This window comes from Hyperolius riggenbachi, chromosome 3, assembly GCF_040937935.1.
Source record: "Hyperolius riggenbachi isolate aHypRig1 chromosome 3, aHypRig1.pri, whole genome shotgun sequence".
Classification (NCBI taxonomy): Eukaryota; Metazoa; Chordata; class Amphibia; order Anura; family Hyperoliidae; genus Hyperolius; species Hyperolius riggenbachi.
In genome coordinates this window covers 338,500,438-338,517,642 of record NC_090648.1, presented here as the reverse complement: position 1 = coordinate 338,517,642, position 17,205 = coordinate 338,500,438, and the positions used below count along the sequence as shown (strand labels likewise).

Here is a 17,205-nt window from a genome sequence, read left to right as displayed (position 1 = left end):
TTATCTATGGAGGTCAAGGTTCTCCTCCAAGGCTGACTGCACCCATCCTGATCTGCCAGTGATGCCATTTCGTGTGTTTACTGGTCTAGATCAGTTATTTACAATACAGCTCTATGTGTACTGTTATTATGTGTACCGTTATTTTTTTGTTGTTGTTGTTCCCATTCTCCCGAGTCTTTTTATTTCTGCAGCCTAAAGCAGAGAGGACAGCTGAACACATTGGAGCCACTGCTCGAAGCTGCAGTGGCTGAAAGATCTGAGCAGCAAGCAGAGAAGCAGTGTTCATATCTACCCATCCATGAGGTAGCAATGCTGGAATGGCTTTCAAGCGAAAAAATTACTTTTCCTCCGGTCAACAAATTGATTCAACAAGGTTGGCTTCAATCGCAGTTGTATGTATTGTATAGTATGCGTCATTTGTATCATCCAGAACACATGTTGGACAACTTGGTTCAACTCACGTGTCCCATAGGAAACAAGTCCTTTATAGCTGCGTCACTGACCAAACCGCTATGCAAGCGGCACATCCGATCCCCACTTTCCTCCTCTGATCACCCTCCAGCTCCCGTGGGCTTTCTGCAAGCTTACCGCTGGCCAGGAAATCTCCCTGGCCTGCTTGTCAGTGTGTGCTTGCCTGCCATAGCTGCATTTGAATTCCAATGTACACATACTATACAATGCATACAGCTGCAATGTAAAGGAAACCAGAGGTGATGAAACATAAAAGTTTTATACATACCTGGGGCTTCCTCCAGCCCCATAAGCTCGGATCGCCCCCACGCCACCGTCCTCAGCCTTCTGCCGCTCCTGTATTGGGTCCTGTCACTTCAGCCATTCACGGCCAGTCTGACGTCAGTCGGCTCCAGTCTAAGCAGGAGAAGTGCCCTCTTTGCGTATCTCTCCTGCAGCCACCAGAGAGATATGTAGAGGGCGCACTTCTCTTGTGCAGACTGGCCACGACTGGCTGAAGTGGCGGGACCTGGTACTGGAGCTGCAGAAGGCTGAGGACGGTGGCGTGGGAGCGACCCGAGCGTAATGGGCTGGAGGAAGCCCCAGGTCCCCAGGTATGTATAAAACTTTTATGTTTCATCAGCTCTGGTACACTTTAAGGAGACACTGAAGCGGAAAAAAAATATGATCTAATGATTTGTACGTGTAGTACAGCTAAGAAAAAAAACATTAGCAGCAGAGACACAAGTCTAATATTGTTTCCAGTACAGGAAGAGATAAGAAACTCCAGTTCTTATTTATGCAAATTAGCCATTGAGCTCCACGACTTTCAAAGTCGCAGAGAACTCTGCCAGACACTTGAGATAATAAGCTTTAAAAGAAAATGTATCTTTTTTCCCTCTGCAGGGAAGATTTTACAGAGCAGGCTAGTATAAATTTTGAACCCATTTAGAATGCTGAGTAGTGTCTAAACTTCAAATATTAGAGAATGATGCAATGTTATAAAAAAAACGCTATACAACTGAAAATAAAAATATTAGAATATTTTCTTTGCTACTAAAATTCTAGTAATTATCCGTATTACACAACCAATTCATTATATCATAATTTTTTTTTCGCTTCAGTGTCTCTTCAAGCCACCTTTGTTGAATCGGTTTGTTGTCCGGAGGTAATTTTATTGCTTTAACCCTCCTGGCGGTATAAAAAAATACGCCAGGAGGCAGCGCGGCAGTTTTTTTTTTATTTTTTTTTTTCTATATCATGTAGCGAGCCCAGGGCTCGCTACATGATAGCCGCTGCTCAGCGGCCTCCCCCCGCCCTCTTCGATCGCCTTCGGCGATCTCCGATCAGGAAATCCCGTTCAAAGAACGGGATTTCCTGGAGGGCTTCCCCCGTCGCCATGGCGACGGGGCGGAATGACGTCACCGACGTCACTGACGTCGGGTCGTCATTGGGAGTCCCGGGCCACCCCTCGGCGCTGCCTGGCACTGATTGGCCAGGCAGCGCACGGGGTCTGGGGGGGGGGCCGCGCGCCGCACCGTATAGCGGCGATCGGGCGCGCGGCGGCGGCGATCAGGGTGCTGGCGCAGCTAGCAAAGTGCTAGCTGCGTCCAGCAAAAAAAAAATTAAACAAATCGGCCCAGCAGGGCCTGAGCGGCACCCTCCGGCGGCTTACCCCGAACTACGTTCGGGGTTACCGCCAAGAAGGTTAAAGCCCTTCCAATGTGTTTGCTGTCTAATGGACACTTGCTAAAGGGTAAGGCCATAAACTACTAGGTGAACACTGCAATCTATTTCCAGTACCTATAGCCATGGCTATAAAGACTATACTAATAGGTTACATTTTTACCAGGCCTGGTTTCAAGTGCAACATTTTTCACAACCTAGAAGGGTAGCCTGCACTGGCGTAACAATAGGGCCTGCAGCCCCTGCTCCCGCGGGGGGCCCGGGCCCATTCCTGGGGCCCGCACGGGGCCGTTTGGGGGGCTGGAGGGGTCGCAGCATTAGGGGAAAGCCATGGACACACTCGGCGGGGAGGGGGTTTATACAGGAAGTCGCCTCAGAGACTAGAGAGAGGAACGCACGCTGGAGCACACGGAAGGTATGTAGCTGCCACTGCCCAGACACTGCCTGCCGCTGTCCAGACAGTAATTTAAGCTGGACGGTAGCGCAGAGGGGAGAGCCCTGAGGTGAGGGGGGGCAGCGCCCCCCCCTCCCCGCCAAGTGTGCTCATGCTGCGACCCCTCCAGACCCCCAAATTGGCCCTGAGCGGGCCTGGGGGGGGGGGGTCCTGCTCAGAATTTCTGCAGGGGGGCCCGGCGGGGCCTAGTTTCGCCCCTGGTAGCCTGGCTTATTTTCAATGGCATTTATATTTAGCAGAGTACTGTATGGATTGCTGACATCCCTTTTACATATGAGATTGAGCAATGGAGGTTTACTTCTTGTGAAGACCATTTTTAATGGGGGTAGCACCTTTTGGGGTAGTTGAACATACACAATATGTAACTTATTAACAGCCCATTTTGAGCAATAAAGAGCTTATTTTTGCAATACAATTCTATACTGTATGTACCTGTTTTTATTATGATCCAGGTGTACACTAGCACACAATTTTCTGAGATGATTTAGTTTATGTTTAATTGGGGTTGATTCACTAAGCTGCGCTGCTACAGCAGTGCAGCTTAATGACAGCAGCACGTGGTAATACTTCTCAGTGCACCCTATGCAGCCATAGCGTGCACTGCTAAATTATGCTCTGCTCCGTAGTAGTTTGAAATTTATTCAATGTTTCATAAAATACCCACTGTCCCCCTACTCTCATCCCAACCCCTCCCAATCCCAAACCCACCCCAATTGTGCATTGTACGATCACTACAATAGTACCAAACAAGCAGTGGCGGACATACGGCCGTGCAGGCCGTGCCGCCACACGAGGGCCCCTGAAGTTCCGTTGCTTCAGGGGCTCATTAAGTATTGCTGTTTTTTTTTTTTTTACTGTACTTTTTTTTTTTTTACCTGGGGGGCCCCGACTCCTCCCCCCTCACCTCGGGGCCCCCCCTCATGCGGCGGGAGAGCGGAAAATACAGGAAGTCTCCGGGGCTCCAGCAGACACTAGAGGCTCAGCCGCTTGGTCTCCGATATGTCTCCAACTGCTGGAGCCCCGGAGACTTCCTATATTTTCCGCTCTCCTGCCGCGCATACTGGGAGGGGGGCCCCCCGAGGTGAGGGAGGGAGGATAGGAGTCGGGCCCCCCACCCGGATAGCTACCCACCCACCCACCCAGCTACCTACCTACCTACCCACCTACCCACCTGGCTACCTACCCGGCTACCTAACCACCCACCCGGCTACCTACCCACCCGGCTACCTAACCACCCTGCCGGCTACCTACCCACCCGGCTACCTACCCACCCGGCCACCTAACCACCCACCCGGCTACCTACCCACCCGGCTACCTACACACCCACCCGGCTACCTACTCGGCTACCTAACCACCCACCTGGCTACCTACCCACCCGGCTACCTACCCGGCTACCTAACCACCCACCCGGCTACCTAACCACCCACCCGGCTACCTACCCACCCGGCTACCTACCCACCCGGCTACCTAACCACCCTGCCGGCTACCTACCCACCCGGCTACCTACCCGGCTACCTAACCACCCACCCGGCTACCTACACACCCACCCGGCTACCTACCCGGCTACCTACCCACCCACCCGGCTACCTACCCACCCGGCTACCTACACACCCACCCAGCTACCTACCCGGCTACCTAACCACCCATCCAGCTACCTACACACCCACCCGGCACCTACCCACCCACCAGGCTACCTACCTGCCCACCCACCCGGCTACCTACCCACCCGGCTACCTACCCGGCTACCTAACCACCCTGCCGGCTACCTACCCACCCGGCTACCTACCCGGCTACCTAACCACCCACCCGGCTACCTACACACCCACCCGGCTACCTAACCACCCACCCGGCTACCTAACCACCCACCTGGCTACCTACCCACCCACCATGCTACCTACCCACCCGGCTACCTACCAACCCACCAGGCTAACTACCTAAAGACCCACCAGGCTACCTACCTACCCACCCACCCGGCTACCTACCCACCCACCCACCTACCCACCCACCAGGCTACCTACCCACCCGGCTACCCAGCCACCCACTAGGCTACCTACCCACCCGACTACCCAGCCACCCACCAGGCTATCTACCCACCCGGCTAAGGGCTGCCTACTTACCCATCCACCAGGCTGCCTACCTACCTACCCACCAGGCTACCTACCTTCCCACTCACCCACCAGGCTACCTATCCACCCAACCACCCATGGGAGCTGGGCGCCGGATGGAGGCTGGGACAGGAGGTCTGCTGCTGCAGGTGAGTAAATGGTTTTTTTTATTATTTATATTAGCAGGTGTATATTCTGGGCAGGTCTGCCACATGATTGCGTGTATGTTCTGGGCAGGTCCGCCACATGATTGCATGTATGTTCTGGGCAAATTTGCTACATGATTGCATGTGTTTTCTGGGCAAATCTGCCGACATGATTGCACGTATTTTCTGGGCATATCTGCCGACATGATTGCACGTATTTTCTGGGCATATCTGCCAACATGATTGCACGTATTTTCTGGGCATATCTGCCGACATGATGGCACGTATTTTCTGGGCATATCTGCCAACATGATTGCACGTATTTTCTGGGCATATCTGCCAACATGATGGCACGTATTTTCTGGGCATATCTGCCGACATGATTGCACGTATTTTCTGGGCATATCTGCCGACATGATTGCACGTATTTTCTGTACATATCTGTCGACATGATTGCACGTATTTTCTGGGCATATCTGCCAACATCATTGCACGTATTTTCTGGGCATATCTGCTGACATGATTGCACGTATTTTCTGGGCATATCTGCCGACATGATTAAATGTATTTTCTGGGCATATCTGCCGACATGATTGCACGTATTTTCTGGGCATATCTGCCGACATGATTGAATGTATTTTCTGGGCATATCTGCCGACATGATTGAATGTATTTTCTGGGCAAATCTGCCGACATGATTGAATGTATTTTCTGGGCAAATATGCTCACATTATGTGTATTTTCTTGAGAAAACCTGCACAATTATGTGAATTTTCTGGGGAAAGGGTCACCAAAAATTGGGCCCACTGTCTTTGCATTGCACTTTTCAAGGGAACCTGAGGTGAGAATAATATTAAGGCTGCCATATTTCTCTCCTTTTAACCTCCCCGGCGTTCTATTGAGATCGCCAGGGAGGCTGCGGGAGGGTTTTTTTTTAATTAAAAAAAAACTATTTCATGCAGCCAACTGAAAGTTGGCTGCATGAAAGCCCACTAGAGGGCGCTCCGGAGGCGTTCTTCCGATCGCCTCCGGCGCCCAGAATAAACAAGGAAGGCCGCAATGAGCGGCCTTCCTTGTTTTGCTTAGATCGTCGCCATAGCGACGAGCGGAGTGACGTCATGGACGTCAGCCGACGTCCTGACGTCAGCCGCCTCGGATCCAGCCCTTAGCGCTGGCCGGAACTTTTTGTTCCGGCTGCGCAGGGCTCAGGCGGCTGGGGGGACCCTCTTTCGCCGCTGCTCGCGGCGAATCGCCGCAGAGCGGCGGCGATCAGGCAGCACACGCGGCTGGCAAAGTGCCGGCTGCGTGTGCTGCACTTTATTTGAAGAAAATCGGCCCAGCAGGGCCTGAGCGCCAGCCTCCGGCGGTGATGGACGAGCTGAGCTCGTCCATACCGCTCAGGAGGTTAAGCAATACCAGTTGCCTGGTTGCCGTGCTGGTCCTCTGCCTCTTATTCTTTCAACCATAGACCCTGAACAAGCATGCAGCAGGTCAGGGGTTTCTGACAATATTGTCAGAACTGAGAAGATTAAGCTGCATGCTTGTTGCTGGTGTAATTCAGTTTATTACTGCAGCCAAATAGAGCAGCAGGGCCGCCAGGCAACTGGCATTGTTTAAAAGGAAATAAATATGGCAGCCTCCATATCACTCTCACCTCGCAATCACTTTAAATTACAGTTAGCTCCGCCCTTATCCGGTCATTGCCACGCCCATTTTTTGCAGGTTCTATCCACACCCATTTTTAGGTTATAGCCACGCCCATTTTTTGCCGCGGTGCGCTTCACGCGCCGCAGGTCAGGAGGGCCTACAATTGAGATTTTGCACAGGGGCCCACTGCTGGCTGTGTCCGCCACTGCAAACAGGACATTATAAGGGGTTAACACATCGTCTTCCATAAATAGCACAAATGCATCAGGTATCGGTTGTTAAATCATGAGGTAGAGTATTCAGACCATTGGAGCCAGACCATATCACATTTTTGAGGACATTTTCTGTTCATATATGTCAGTTTATACCACACCATAGCTCTATTGATCCCTGCTCCTATTAGTTTAAGGAGCACTTCATTAAACTTACTGAGCACTCCGCTGAACCCGCCCTCAGCCCCAACGAGTCCAGTGGCTTCAAAGGACAATATTTCTGCACTTTGATTGGCCCAGTAAGCTGCCTGCCACTTGATAGTCAGCCTATTGGGCCAATCAAAGTGCAGGAATCTCATCCTTTGAAGCCATTGGTCCCACGGAGGCTGAGGGCGGGTTCAGGGGAGCGCTCATTAAGTTTAACAAAGTGTTCATTAAACTATAGGAGCACAGCGTAATTTAGCAGCACACGCTATGGCTGCATAGCGTGCTCTGGGGATTATTACCATGCGCTGCTGTCATTAAGCTGTGCTGCTGCAGCAGTGCAGCTTAGCGAATCAACCCCACTGTCTGTTAAAGTGTCTCCACTTTTTCCTCTGATTTGCTTGTAAATGGATAATGTCTTCTTCCAAATTAGTAGTGCGCCTTTTTAGTTGGGCTTGTTGGAGATACCTTTGCATCTGATATGTTGGGGCATCACTTAGCCTCAGAAGATGAACATCTCACGTCCCTTTTTCCCTCTATATAGACCCTCCTGCCCCATGTTTCTTGACTAGGAATAATCGGAAATGCTGATTTCTGATTCCATGCAAATTCCAACTTCCGCAAATGCCAATTATCGATTCTGCGCATTTCCGTGGAAATAGGCAACTCCAAGTCACATTTTTGGGGGGCCATTTTTGTTAATAAGGTTATGCTCGCATACTCCCCTACACCAGCACCATAATATGTTCTGTTACAACCTCTCAACAGATGCACCTATTGTCTCCACCCCCACCCTTTAGATTGTAAGCCTCTGGCAGGGCGCTCCTCACTAGTGTTTCCAGCTTGATTATGCAATCTTACTGACAATCACCTCTCTTGTGGACTAGAACAGTCTCTATTTTGACATATGACACTGTACTGTTATCAAATCATTTGCATAATCTTGTTTTGTTGTGAGTTTCCTGTATGTCCTACCTTGTATGTTAACTCATTTATCTATTGTGCAGCGCTGCGTAACATGTTGGCGCTTTATAAATACAATAAATAATAATAATAATCTAATAAACTTTGTAATATAAAAAAAAGGTTGTTTGACGGAATCCATTTTTTGCAAACATCCTTGATAAGCTAGAAAGCAAACGTTTATCATTGAAATCGGAATATCGCGGTCATTTTTGACTGTTTTAGACTCGGATGCTAGTACCAAGTTTTACAGAGTCTTGCTTAAAATTACTGCGGTAATCCGAGTTTCACTGAAAAATTCTGCTGCTCTGATTAGTCCAATACTACTTCTGAGTCCTATGATTGTCCTAAAATTTCTGCTTTTAGCCCAACCACAAGAGTAAGAATTCAGAAATACTCGGTAGTATTGGACCAATAAGAGAATGCTGAATTTTTCAGTGGAAAGTGGATTACTGCAGTAATTTTAAGCCAATTAAAAGACCTGTAAAACCCGGTAGTATCTGAGTTTTGTGATCCAATTTGCACGGAAAAAATATTTTATGCTCTGACTGGTCCAATTATTCCAAGGTTTGTGATTGTGCTAAAATTTTTGGTAATGCTGCATTTCTGCAGAATTCTGATTTCCACAACCGATTAATGCGGTAAGCTGATTTCCAGAAATTTTCCGACCATCTATATCCAACCACACTTAAACTTTATACACATGCTAGATAGTGAATCATAGTGTGTTCTCCTAAGGTGGCTCAATTCTGCTGAGAATCAGGCACATGTACAGCACCTCCCGACCCCGGCCTCCCTATATATATATATATATATATATATATATATATATATATATATATATATATATACTGTATATTACACATACCATATTTTTCGGGCCATAAGACACTCCTGACCATAAGATGCACCAAGGTTTAGAAGACAAAAATCAGGGGGAAAAATACTGTATACTTAACCTGGTGCATCCATGGTGCAGGGATGTCTTGTGGATCTTCTCCCCAAATCCCTCCCAATTAATATGCCCCCCCTTGTGCCTTAAGTTCCCTTTTGTACCTCTTGTTCCCGCCCCCTTGTATACTGTGTGTCCCCTTTGTACCGTTTATGTTCCCCATGTGTCCTCCTGTACCTGTCCCCAATGTGTCCCCCTGACCCTCCTGTTCTCCTCAGCAGAGTGCAAAGTAACCTGCAACAGATGCGGCAGCTCACCTGCTCTGAGCCCCTCCATGTAATGAGTGCCATGTGGCAGATAAGATGCCACTCATTACGTAAAGATTCCTGGAGAAGGTCAGCTGCTGCTTCCGCTGCGGGTTACTCTGCACCAGGCTGGAGGAGCACCGTGCAGGGAGACCCCAACATGGGGACTCCCTGCATTTGGTCCATAAGACGGAATTACTTTTTCTCCCCACTTTTGGGGGATTAAAGGTGTGTCTTATGGTCCGAAAAAATGGTATATATCATTATACTGACTAGCAGCTATACACATACAACCTGATTGTACAAGCTTTATTCAATCTTATCACACCTACACAATATAAATACACCTGAACAATTTATTATAATTATACCCAGTATGTAGCTCCTCATATTAATGGAAGGAGGTACCCCGGAAATTATGGGGTAAAACACATGATTAAAAACAAGAAAACTTACCTCAAACACAAGATAGACCAAGTATCTGAACTTTTATACTACTTGGTCTGTCTTGTGTTCGAACTCAGTTTTCTCATCTTTCAAAATCTTTTTACGATTTTATATATTTTGGGGTGCTTCTCCTATTAATTAGTTCCTCAAACCCCTACGGAGGTTGTTTATGTTGGGTGTTTTGTTTTACAATTTCCCTTTATACCTGTAAATGTTTTTTGGAGAGCTAATGCCTCCATCCAGGAGAAGGTGTGCCAACCAATCGGCTGATTACCACTAAAGAGCTTTACTATGGTTGCTGGTGGCAAACTGGGACAAAACTTGGGTAGTCGATTGTATAAAAAAATGGCTAATTGCCAGAATGGCCATAGACTGTGGTAGTGATATTAGTGGAAATTACCCTTCAATCTATTAATCATTTGTACCCAGTCACACTTTTATCTGAGGAATAAAAACACAGACACGGGTGAAGTTTAATACATATATTATAAGAGAAAGAAGGAAATACAAATACATAGTTGAAATACAAAATAAAGAAATAAAGAAAAAGTACAAAACTGTACCATCCCATAACCCAGTTGATCCAGGGGAAGGCGAAAAACCCTTACAAGGCATGGGCCAATTAGCCTTAAAAGGGAAAAAATTCCTTCCCGACTCCAAATATGGCAGTCAGATAAAATCCCTGGATCAACACCATTAGCCAGAGGTAGCCCACCACCCTGTATAGGTAGCCAGATACAGCCCCCCCCCCCCAGTATAGGTAGCCGGCGTGCTCTCCCCTCCCCCCTTTATAGGTTGCCAGAGTCCCCCCTCCCCTGTTTAGGAAACCAGAGTTTTCCCCCATTCAGGTAGCCAGAGAGTGGTGGGGAGCACATGCAGAGTGCACAGCGGGGATCCGCACACGCAGCATCTCCTACCTGCTTCTAGGCAGCCTGTCTCACTACTAATTACACCATCTAGAAGCGATGTCCTACCCATAGGGAGCCAGAAAACACCCTTGTAGAGATCCAGAGTGCCCCCCTGTAGGTAGCCACAGTGTCCCCCTTTTAGGTAGCCAGAGTGCCCCCCCCCCCATTTAGGTAGCCAGAGAGTAGTGGGGGAGCACATGCAGAGTGTACAGCGGGGATCTGCACACACTACATCTCTTCCCTGCTCCTAGGCATCCAGTCTCACTGGTAATAGAGCCCCCTAGAGTTGATGTCCCCCCCCCCCCCCCCCCTTGGCCCTAGAAATTGAGCAGCCAGTATTCCATAGCCCCCTCATTATGCCCCCCAGTACAGGTAGCAAATGTGTCCCTTACCTGCCTTCCCCATTCCTTCCCCCCCCCCCCCCTTAGTATAGAAACTATAAACAATATATAAAAGAAGTCCTGAATACTTCCTGTCATCCAGCGACGCCTCAGATGTCCTTCATGGATGGGGTGCGGTGATGCTCCGTCTGCAAAGAGGGCAAGTTCGGCTCTCCCTCAGCCAACGGTTGATGCAGGCCTGGTGGAAGTGGTGGCTGCAGGGAAGTCGTCTACAGAGAGAGCAGAAATGTCCATCAAAATCCAGACTGACAGAGGATATATGTAACAATGAACACAACAAAAACAATAGAAATGTACAACAGACATGAGCAGTACATTACTTACCTCACCCTCTCCTCCTCCTGGATATCTGCGAGACAGATGGCACACATCTCTACATCTTCTCGCTTCCTCTGTGGATGGAGAAAAGGATTATTAGCACAATAAAGGCTGAATATACATATATTACTTCCTACTAATGTCAGCTACATTTTATCTATTAGTGCTGGAAAATGTTTGAGATAGAGACTTGACTATATATACCAAAGCGCTATGGGAAATGTCGGCGCTATATAAATAATAATAATGAGGGATTATTAGTATTATTATAATTATTTGTTATACAGTGACGATATCTTCCGCAGCGAAGCAGATACAGAAAGCGTGGGCAAAAATGAGCACCTGCTAAGTAACGGCAAACCGCTACCGCTATTTAACGAACGGCTCAGGTTAAATTGTTATTTACCGTTTTGGATCCAGTTAAACTATTTACCCTTTTTTGTTTTTTAACGAGCGGCTTCGGTTAAATTGAATATTATCCTTCCCCCTCTCCAAGGCTAATACTAACCTCTCCCCTTTCCACACCTAACACTAATCTCCCCCCCACACCTAACACTATCCTCATCTCTCTACACCTAACACTAATCTCCCCCATCTACACCTAACACTATCCTCATCTCTCTCTCCATAACTTACACTATCCTCCCCCCCCCCCCCCCACAAACACACACAGCTAACATTAATCTCCCCCGACATACACCTAACACTATCCTACCATCTCTCAACACCTAACACTATCCTACCATCTCTCTACACCTAACACTATCCTACCATCTCTCTACACCTAACACTATCCTACCATCTCTCTACACCTAACACTATCCTACCATCTCTCTACACCTAACACTATCCTACCATCTCTCTACACCTAACACTATTCTCCCCCATCTACACCTAACACTATCCTCATCTCTCTCTCCATAACTTACACTATACTCCCCCCCCCCCCCACAGCTGACACTAATCTCCCCAGACATACACCTAATCTCTCTACACCTAACACTATCATACCATCTCTCTACACCTAACACTATCATACCATCTCTCTACACCTAACACTATCCTACCATCTCTCTACACCTAACACTATTCTCCCCCATCTACACCTAACACTATCCTCATCTCTCCATAACTTACACTATACTCCCCCCCCCCCCCACACACACACACAGCTAACATTAATCTCCCCCGACATACACCTAACACTATCCTCATCTCTCCATAACTTACACTATACTCCCCCCCACACACACACACAGCTAACACTAATCTCCCCCGACATACACCTAACACTACCCTACCATCTCTCTACACCTAACACTATCCTACCATCTTTCTACACCTAACACTATTCTCCCCCATCTACACCTAACACTATCCTCATCTCTCCATAACTTACACTATACTCCCCCCCCCCACACACACAGCTAACAATAATCTCCCCCGACATACACCTAACACTATCCTACCATCTCTCTGCACCTAACACTATCCTATCATCTCTCTACACCTAACACTATCCTACCATCTCTCCACACCTAACACTATTCTCCTCCATCTACACCTAACACTATCCTCATCTCTCCATAACTTACACTATACTCCCCCCCCCCCCACAGCTAACATTAATCTCCCCCGACATACACCTAACACTATCCTACCATCTCTCTACACCTAACACTATTCTCTCCCATCTACACCTAACACTATCCTCATCTCTCTCTCCATACCTTACACCCTAGGTTCTCAACATGTGGTACATGTACCCCAGGGGTTACTTCTGATGGTTCCAGGGTGTACTCAGGCTTGATATATTTAATCAAGAATAACAAAGGTGGCCATACACTTATAGATTTGCAGCAGATTCGACCATCAGGTAGATTTCTGTCAGATTCAGTCTGACAGGAATCTATCTGATGTGTGCCAAACACTAGAAACACATTTACATGAAAATCGATCTAAATGCATTATTGCACCATTCGATCCAATGCAACTCTATGGGTCATCGATCTGCTGCCAGCAGCCGATTGATCTAGATTTTCCATCCGGACCGATCAAGCAAATTGATTTAAATTGGCCGGAAACTGATGGATCATGCTTCCTGCTGCATCTGTATCTAGCCAATTTGATCAGAACAGTCGAATCTGCCCTCAATCGATGGCTGAAATCAACCAGTGTATGGGTTCCTTTAGAGTTTTAGAAAATGATAAATCTTATTTACACAACACCAAATTAGTGTTTTAGCTAATTAAAAGCAATAGTAAATGCATGGAAATTGTTTAGAACCAATTATCTTGTACAATGATTAAATATATATTTGTCAAGGGGTACTTGTGATAATATTTACTATGCCAGGGGGTACTTGGTGAGTACAGGGATTTGAAAGGAGTATATACCAATAAAATGTTGAGAAACACTGCCTTACAACATACTCCCTCCCTCCACACCTAACACTAATCCCACCCTCCCCACCTAACACTAATCCCCCCTCCCCACCTAACACTAATCCCCCCTCCCCACCTAACACTAATCCCCCCCTCCCCACCGAACACTAATCCCACCCTCCCCACCTAACACTAATCTCCCCCTCCCCACCGAACACTAACCTCCTCCCTCTCCATACCTTACACGATACTCCCCCCCACCACACCTGACACTTATCACCCCGACATACACTTAACACTATTCTACCATCTCTCCACGCCTAACGCTAATCCTCCCTCTCCCCACCTAACACTAACCTCCTCCCTCTCCGTACCTTACACCATACCCCCCCCTCCTGACACTAATCTCCCCGACATACACCTAACACTATTCTACCATATCTCCACGCCTAACACTAACCTCCTCCCTCTCCACACCTGACACTAATCCCCTCTCCACACCTAACACTAATCTCCCCGACATACACCTAACACTATTCTACCATATCTCCACACCTAACACTAACCTCCTCCCTCTCCACACCTAACACTAACCTCCTCCCTCTCCACACCTAACACTAATCTCCCCTCTCCATACCTACCTTACACCATACCCCCCCCCCCCTCCCCCTCACCACACCTGACACTAATCTCCCCAACATACACCTAACACTATTCTACCATCTCTCCACACCTAAAATCATACCCCCCCCCCCCCCACCACACCTAACACTAATCTCCCCCAACATACACCTAACACTACTCTACCATCTCTCCACACCTAACACTAACCCCCCCTCCACACCTAACACTAACCTCCTCCCTCTCCACACCTTACACCATACTCCCCCCCTCTCCACACCTAACACTAATCTCCCCCAACATACACCTAACACTACTCTACCATATCTCCACACCTAACACTAACCCCCCCTCTCCACACCTAACACTAACCTCCTCCCTCTCCACACATTACACCATACCCCCCCCCCCTCTCCACACCTAACACTAATCCCCCCTCTCCCCACCTAACACTAACCTCCTCCCTCTCCACACCTTACACCATACTCCCACCTCTCCACACCTAACACTAATCTCCCCCAACATACACCTAACACTACTCTACCATCTCTCCACACCTAACACTAACCCCCCCTCTCCACACCTAACACTAACCTCCTCCCTCTCCACACATTACACCATACTCGCCCCTCTCCACACCTAACACTAATCCCCCCTCTCCCCACCTAACACTAACCTCCTCCCTCTCCATACCTTACACCATACTCCCCCCCCCCCCTCTCCACACCTAACACTAATCCCCCCTCTCCCCACCTAACACTAACCTTCCCCCTCTCCATACCTTACACCATACTCCCCCCCCCCCCCCACCACACCTGACACTAATCTCCCTGACATACACCTAACATTCTTAACACTATTCTACCATCTCTCCACACCTTACACTAACCCTCCCTCTCCCCACCTAACACTAACCTCCTCCCTCTCCATACCTTACAAAATACTTCCCCCCACCTAACACTAACCTCCTCCCTCTCCATACCTTACACCATACTCCCCCCCTCTCCACACCTGACACTAATCTTTCCCCTCTCCATATCTAACACTAATCTCCCCCCCCTCCACACCTAACACTATCTTACAATCACTCCACACCTAACACTAACCTCCCCCTTCTCCCCACCTAACACTAACTTCCTCCCTCTCCACACCTAACTCTATTCTGTTAGGAAGGCATCGGCTCACCTTCTTTTGATCATCACAGCACTCGGCCATCTCTCCAGGGGTGTTGGGCGATGGCTCCACTGGCTCCTCCTCCTCAGGCTGCTCCTCCTCCTCCGGCTGGTCCTCCTCCTCCTCCTCCTCCAGCTGCTCCAGCTGCTGCTGCTGCGAACGCCGTTGGAAATATTCCTGTAAAAGATAGATGTACAGAATTCTGAGTTTTTACTTTCAGCTAATGGGACACAGTACTACAAAGCTATACTTAGACTCCTTCAGCAGGGTTTTGCCCATCTTCGTGTGACAAGGTTTCCCATCGCTGGAGCTCTTCTATGCGAATCCTAATTAAAAATATGGAAACAAAATCTCTTACCAGAAGGCGCCTTCTAGGACTATACACACGTGCTGGAGATCCAGGTGATGTTTCCCTCAGGTCAGCAGGGGGCGCTGCAGGGGCTCCAAAGTCCAAGGGAGCTGCAGATTCTACAAGTTCAATAAAAAAGAACATTTATTATTATTATATTATTAGGCATGATAGGAAGGGAGAGGAAATCTGCCAAGTGTACACTGTTTGATTCTACAGAGTGGGGTAATACACAAGGTATATTTTACTAGGTACTCGTTAAGGCCTCTTGGGGTGGATGCAATAAACTGCGAAAGTGGACCTGAACTCTTGCACAGGACAAAAGGAAAACAGAGAAATGCACCCTATATGCATTTAGAGAATTTAAAGAGAGACTGAAGCGGAAAAAAATGATGATATTATGATTTGTATGTGTAGTACAGCTAAGAAATAAAACATTAAGATCAGATATATCAGTCTAATTGTTTCCAGTACAGAAAGAGTTAACCCTCCTGGCGGTTTGCAAAAAAATCGCCAGGGGGCAGCAAATCTTTTTTTTTATTTTTATTTTTTTTCATGTAGCGAGACAAAGTCTCGCTACATGATAGCCGCTGCTCAGCGGCATCCCCCCAGCCCCTCCGATCGCCGCCGGCGATCAGAGATCTGGAGATCCCGTTCAAAGAACGGGATCTCTCGGAGGGCTTCCCCCGTCGCCATGGCGACGGGGCGGGATGACGTCACCGACGTCATCGACGTCGTGACGTCAAAGGGGATTCCGATCCACCCCATAGAGCTGCCTGGCACTGATTGGCCAGGCAGCGCACGGGGTCAGGGGGGGGGGGGGGCGGCTGCGGCGCGATGGATAGCGGCGGATCGGCGGGTAGCGGCGGCGATCGGGCACTGCACGCAGCTAGCAAAGTGCTAGCTGCGTGCAGCAAAAAAAAAATTATGCAAATCGGCCCAGCGGGGCCTGAGCGGTGCCTTCCGGCGGCTTACCCCGAGCTCAGCTCGGGCTTACCGCCAGGAAGGTTAAGAAACTCTAGTTGTTATCTCTATGCAAAAAAGCCATTAATCTCTACGACTTTCAAAGTGGTGGAGAGGGCTGTTATCTGACTTTTATTATCTCAACTGTAAGTGAACGAATTACTTTTTCTCTGCCAGAGGAGAGGTCATTAGTTCACAGACTGCTCTGATAGAATCATTTTGAATGCTGAGTGTTGTGTAATCTGCACATATTAGAGAATGATGCAATGTTAGAAAAAACACTGTATACCTGAAAATAAAAATATGAGGATATTTTCTTTGCTGCTAATCTTCTAGTAATTATTCATAGTACACAACCAATTCACTAAATCATATATTTTTTTTCACTTCAGTGTCTCTTTAAACGGTTTAATTCCCCCTTGTTTGTGTCTAATCACTAGTTGTAATTTGATCACTCCTCGTGTCACCTGACTACCATGACAAATAAGGCAGATAAGCTCATTTGAAAGCACAGGATGTTAACAATATGTCTGCCTCCATGAATCAGGAAGTAGAAATAGTGCAGATTTATTTTAGG

General features: G+C 48.0%; 1 long non-coding RNA gene across 1 annotated transcript; it reads right to left on the bottom strand.

The window, feature by feature from the left end:
• Positions 1-10,886: 10,886 nt before the first annotated feature.
• LOC137561493 (uncharacterized) lies at positions 10,887-15,536 on the bottom strand. Its single transcript, XR_011030034.1, has 3 exons — positions 15,329-15,536; positions 11,145-11,212; positions 10,887-11,029 (listed from the first exon to the last, which is right to left on the bottom strand). It is a non-coding gene; the product is annotated as an uncharacterized lncRNA (long non-coding RNA).
• Between the last annotated feature and the right edge of the window lie 1,669 nt (positions 15,537-17,205).